The sequence below is a fragment of the Macaca nemestrina genome, chromosome 1 (assembly GCF_043159975.1).
Source record: "Macaca nemestrina isolate mMacNem1 chromosome 1, mMacNem.hap1, whole genome shotgun sequence".
NCBI classification, from domain to species: Eukaryota; Metazoa; Chordata; class Mammalia; order Primates; family Cercopithecidae; genus Macaca; species Macaca nemestrina.
Window position 1 is genome coordinate 47035783 of NC_092125.1, and position 6559 is coordinate 47042341.

A 6559-nucleotide genomic window follows, 5' to 3' on the forward strand; every position below is an offset into this window, starting at 1 on the left:
CTCTCTGTGCTCATTTCTTTTCCTACTCTCAGCTTTAAATACAGACGTTTCACACATTCCATTTTGCTGTTAAGCTGTTTAACCTAACAGTCTCACCATTTAAAACAATAATTACGTGTTTGAATTACATTACCTCATCGAAGGGATCAGGCTAGTTTTCTGTAGATTTTTCTACACTTGGATTTATCCGACTGTTTCTAAAAAACGTAACTAAATTTAAGTTAAACATCCCTGGTGAAATCCATATAGGTAAAATACTGTATTCTACATATTATATCATACCAGGATACACATAAAATGACCAATTCCCACTTATTGGTGCTAGGATTTATCAGCTGGTTAAGACAGTAACCACCTTTGTAAATGTACTTTCACCAGCCCCATCACTTGAATTTGCTAGCAATCTGTACAGTGATGTTTTAGCATCTAAAAATTGCCTGTTTTTAAATTTTCCTTTACTTAATGGGTTTAGCATTTGTGATGACTCTTAATTCTATAATTACATAAAAATTTCACAATGAAAGTTTTCTAATTTCATCATTAATTTTATATCTATTAGATAGAGATCCGTTAAGAAGCGTTTTCTTTTACACAGTGGAGATGTATGGTTTCAACTAGAAACAAAAGATAAATGCTAAGTTATTGCTCTTTAATTTAAATTTACATAAGTCTATTAAGGATATTTTCATATAATGAGACAAACTTCTTAAAGTATTTGACTTAAAGTTTTTTAAAAAAATTATTGCCAGGGCATATTTTGAATTGTGTGGTCCATAACGTACTGGAAGGTTTTATGACAATCTCTGCTAGGGCATTCTTACAAGAAATTAGTCTTGTCATCAGCTGAACTCTTGAAAACTCTGCAAACTCCTCATCAGCAGAGGAGTCAAGAAGGCCTTTCAGAATTGGAAACTGATGCTAAAATAATGAGCCATTATTTCTGAAATACGAAAATATAGCCTCATTACTGGAAAGTTTTTTGCTGTGATTTTCAGTGTGTTACTAGTCATGTGACTTGAAAGAGCTACGTAAAAACTTTCTACAGCTAATTTTGTATTTGCATATAATGATGATAAAATCACTTACATCATAGAGCTGCTAACCAAAAACATGTGTGTGTATATATGTAGTATTTTGAAATTGCATATTTTATGCAATAGAATATTATATACACACATGTATATTAAACTTTTTTACTCTACTGCTGAGAATGTAAAGAAAAGCAACTTTGAAAGTAGTTTGGTAGTGTGCACTAAAGCTTAATGTATGCACTCCTTAGAACTCCACAGTTAAACTCCTAGGTATATAGTTATCAGAAATGCATGTATATTTACAATAAAATATGTATAAGAATACTAACATTAGTACTATTCATGATAGTCATAAATTAGAAATTAAACAAATGCTCACGAACACCAGAATGAATAAATAAATCATGTTATATTCACTAAGGAAATACTACATAAAAAATGAACTAGTTACAATTTTACTGAATTATATGGGACATATAAGGTATAATCCATTTTATATAAATTTTTAAAACAGTAATATCTATGGTGCAAGAAGTTTACCCCTTGGGATGCCATGACTGAAAGATGGCACAATGGACAATTCTGAATTCGAGTTAGGCTTAGGGTTACGTTTGGGGTCAGATTCTGCTTCTTGACTGAGGGACTTTAAAAAATTAATCACAAGTATGTTTACTTTTTAAAAATTAACCAAGCTCTACAAACATGTGTACTTTTTTGTGTGTATTGTATACTTTGAAAAAAAGTGTTAAAAACTATATAAAATATCTAATGGTGTTTGACACATAGAAGAAACCTTGTAAAGTTTGCACATTTTTCACTTTCTCATAAATAATGAAGCCGTGACAAAGACAAACTGAGATGATCTCTTTGGTCATAGCTTCATTACTTTTTAGGAACACAGTTGATTTCATTTTGCTACCCCTTTTGTGTTTAAAAATCAAAATGTAATTTATTGATATACTCTTTCAGTTTGATTTTCTATAGACAAATCTTATGCATAATGTTAAAATGTAGAACACTTATTTTGCAACTTAGAAATGATATTTAAAATACTGGCAGAATTTCATAGAGACTATCCTTTCTTTCAACTACTTGAATGAGTTATCTGGCATGAAACAGATTGATTTTGAATTTTTTGTAATTTTTTTTTTGTCCAATTTTAAAAGTTGTGTTATGTTTGCAGCTTTTAAAGGGTTTAAATTGCAGTTGTCCTCCTCAACAAAGTGTGATTAAAATTCATGACTAACATAAAAATATGACCTGTGCTAATTTAAGATGAGATCTGTAAATTTTTATTTGTAGATGTGATTAATGTAGAGGGATTTGCATAATAATTACTTTTCTAAAAATGCATATGCATAGGTGAAACCACTGATTGTTTCTATTAAAATACAAATATATGAAGATATACATTTGGAATGTAAATATAAATATTAGTAAACTTAAATAATAGTGATAATTTTATATATTACATATATACTTCATTATTATTCATAGGAATCAAATATTTTTGATATTTTCATTCCTATTGGAGTAAGTTTATATAATTGTCACACAACTTGGTTTAAAAATTGTGTTTTTCTAATTTGTAGGATGCAAATAAACATTACTCTTTCTGTCACTGAACTAATGTGTTACTGAATGAAATGAATTTTTAAAAATATTTAGAGAGGTTATAGAAAATATTCAAAGTTAGATTTTTCAAAAACATGTTTATTTGACTTAAGTTTTCAAGTAATCAGAAATGAGAGGACAGATAATAACAAAAACAATATGAGCTTTTAAATATCCATTGTCACTATCTCCTTATGGAATTAATATGGATATATAATTTCATTACATAAACATAGACTATCTGTGTAGACTATTATATTTAAAAATATTCTATATAACACAGAAACTATGGATAATTTTATGCATACGTTTTTGAAGACACAAGTAAACCAATTGGGGGCAGATTTAAATTAAAAGGAAACACAAAAAATTAGATCCCTTGAAATTACGCATTTTGTTTTCCAAGGCACTAGGAATTTTAATTACTAATATTTGATATTGACTCAATTCTACAGTAATCCCCATGCTATTTAACTTACGAATTGGCACTGTGTATTATTGTATGCTGTTTAAATGTCATATAATCTAATCAAACTGTGTGTAAATTTGGTCCCTTGTGTCAGCAAAAAGTAAACTATTAGTGAAAAAAACCTCTTATATATTTCAGATTTTCTGCTTTGCCATGTTTACCATTCGCAGATGCTTGATTTTAAATATTCATCAACATGAAGAACATACATTATAAATGATCTCCAAGAGAGATTAGGATAAAATGTAAGTAGTGAAGTACTTAATGGTAAGACATGAGAGGTGTTAAAAATTATCCTTCAAATGAAGATAATAAGAATTACAGTACTTTACTAAAGTTAACTGACAGATTATTGGAATCAATTATGGTAGGTAATTTATAATCCATTTTTGTTTATTCTAGAATTATTTCTACAATAAAATTGAAAGGATTCAATTCATTTTTATCCTTGAAATTGGCATAATAAAAGGAAAACATTCTATAAAGCACTGGATATAACAATTCTCACAAATTATATCAATCTAGTTTTTTCTAAAAGCCTTCCCTTATGGTGACATATATATATGATAATTACATGACATTTAAATTGCTATTTGACACAACTGTATAAAATTTTTCACTAATTTTCTAAAATGTGTATTTTCAAAATTTGACAATCTACTAAATTACTGAAAAGTTTGCCTTTATATGTCCTTGTTTTTCTTTTCCTCATATCACAACCTTTTTCTTTCTTTCCCTCCCTTCCTTCCTTCCTTCCTTCCTTCCTTCCTTCCTTCCTTCCTTCCTTCCTTCCTTCCTTCCTTCCTTCCTTCCTTCCTGCCTGCCTGCCTGCCTGCCTGCCTGCCTGCCTGCCTGCCTGCAATGGAGTTTCTCTCTTGTTGCCCAGGCTGGAGTGCAATGGCACAATCGTGGTTCACTGCAACCTCCGCCTCCCGGGTTCCAGCAATTCTCCTGCCTCAGCCTCCGGAGTAGTTGGAATTATAGGCCCCCAACACCAAGCCCGGCTAATTTTTCTATTTCTGTAGAGACGGGGTTTCACCATGTTGGCCAGGCTGGTCTCAAACTCCTCACCTCAGGTGGTTCATCCACCTTGGCCTCCCAAAATGCTGAGATTACAGGCAAGAGCCACCATGCCCGGCCTTGTATCACTTTTATTAAAATGATTGAGTACCTGATCTCTCTTCTGTCATTTGTTGTGGCTTAAAATCATTTATTTAACAGCAATTACAGTGACTTGTTAAAACATAAATTCTTCTCTTTACCATATTAAAGTTATTTAATAGAGTAGTAGGTACTTTTCTCCTTAATTTGTTTATTTATTATAAGTGTTAGTATCATTAATTTATTTACATTAAGTATTTGAAGCCATTCCCTGCGTGTTATGAGGTAGAGCTTGCCTAACACTGCTCAATCTGAAAATGTCAGGTCCTCTCTTCTGGTCTTTCTTGCTTTTATTGCAGCAGTGTTCCTAATAGTCAAGATATGGAATCAGCCTAAGTCTCTATTAATGAATAAATACATAAAGAAAATGTGGTATATATACATAATAGAATATTATTCCACCATAACAAAAGGAAACCCTGGCATTTGCAGCAATATGGAATGAACTGGAAGACATTATAGTAGGTGAAAAAAGGCACAGAAACACAAATATTTCGTGTTCTCACTCATATGCAGGAGCTAAAAAAAAAAAAAAAAAAAATGACCTCATGCTCATGGAGATAGAGACTGAATTGTGGTTACCAGAGGCTGGAAACAGTAGAGGAGAGGGAGTAATGAAGAGAGGTTTGGTTAATGGATACAAAATACAGTTAGATTGAAGGAGTAAGTTCTAATGTTCGATAGTAGAGTAGGTAGATTGTTTTTCCAAATAGCTAGAAGAGAAAATTTAGGAGACTCCCAACACAAATAAATGGTAAATATCTGAGGTGGTGAATATCCCTTCTACCTTGATTTGATCATTACACATTGTATGTATATCAAAATATGTACCATGACTATGTATCAAGAAAAAAAAGAAAGAAAAAATAGTATAGAATCAACCTAGGCTATCCTAATCAGATGCATCATTGTCTATCCATATGAAACTATAAACTATAAATGAAAGTAATTAATCTGTCTTGTTTACTGTTTACATTGATAGAATGCATGAGTGAATAAAGAGAAATATATTCTTTACAGATAAAGCTTAGTCTTATTCAGAATGATATCTGATTTTTTACAAGTATATTGCTATGTCAAAGCTCACCTGATTATTGTCATGTCTTTGAAACGTGCATATTAAATAAATATAATGGGAAGTTATTTTAAAATGTATAAGTAACCCAGCTTTTATTTCCAAAAATTAGTTTATGAAGGCTTATCACAGAACCTTCTTATATAATCTTTAATTTGTTTTAGCATTAACATTTATCCTACAGCACTACCTTTATAAAATATGAATTTTAAAATAAATTTAGAAGGTAGAAATAAAATAGTTCAATGTATAATTATTTTACTACTAATAATGCAGGACTGATTAAACAACCTACAGATGTTGACATTGATTTCTCAATTTGGTAACCTTGCTGTAAGCTATTTGTTTTCAACTTCAACTTTTATTTTAGATGTAAAAGGTACACGTGCAGATTTGTTGCATGAGTAAATTGTACCCAGATAGTGAGCATAGCACTCAATAAATAGTTTTACAACCCACATCCTCCTCACTACCTCACACCTTTGGTAGTCTGTAGTGTCTACTTTTCTCATATTTATGTCCATGTATGCTCAAGGTTTAGCTCCCTCTTGTACGTCAGAATTTGTGATATTTGGTTTTCTCTTCCTGCATTACTTCATTAAGGATCATGACTTGCAGCTCATTCCATGTTGCTGCAAAGGAAATGGTTCCATTATTTTTCATGGCTACATAACAAAGTATTCCATGGTGTATATGTACCATGCTGTCTTTATCCAATTTACCATTGATGGGCACCTAGGTTGATTATATGTCTTTGCTATTGTGAGTACCACAGCAGTGAATATAGCAGCACGTATGTCTTCTTGATACATTAATCTATTTTCTTTTGGGTATACATCCAGTAGTAGAATTGCTGGGTCAAATGGTAGCTCTGTTTAAGTTCTTTGAGAAATTTCCACACTGCTTTTCACAGTGGCTGAACTAGTTTAACATTCTAATCAAAAGTGTATAAACATTCCATTTTCTCCTCAACCTTGCCAGCATCCGTTATGTGGGAAGTTTGGATAATAGCCTTTCTGACTGGAGTGATATAGTCTTTAGTTGTGGTTTTGATTTGCATTTATCTGATTATTAGTTATGATTAGCGTTTTGTTCATATTGCTTTTTAGCTGTGTGCATGTCTCTTTCAAGAAGTGTCTGTTCATGTATTTTGCCTATTTTTAAATGGGGTTGTTTGTTGCTTGTTAATTTGCAGCTATTTTTATCATT

The 6559-nt window shown here is 31.3% G+C and overlaps 1 long non-coding RNA gene across 1 annotated transcript in view; it reads left to right on the forward strand.

The window, feature by feature from the left end:
- LOC139356572 (uncharacterized) overlaps nt 1-3351 on the forward strand; it is a 30359-nt gene extending 27008 nt beyond the window's left edge. The window contains exon 3 of the long non-coding RNA XR_011608594.1: nt 3253-3351. This is a non-coding gene — a long non-coding RNA (uncharacterized lncRNA). The remainder of the gene's footprint in view (nt 1-3252) is intronic.
- The last annotated feature ends 3208 nt before the right edge of the window (nt 3352-6559 follow it).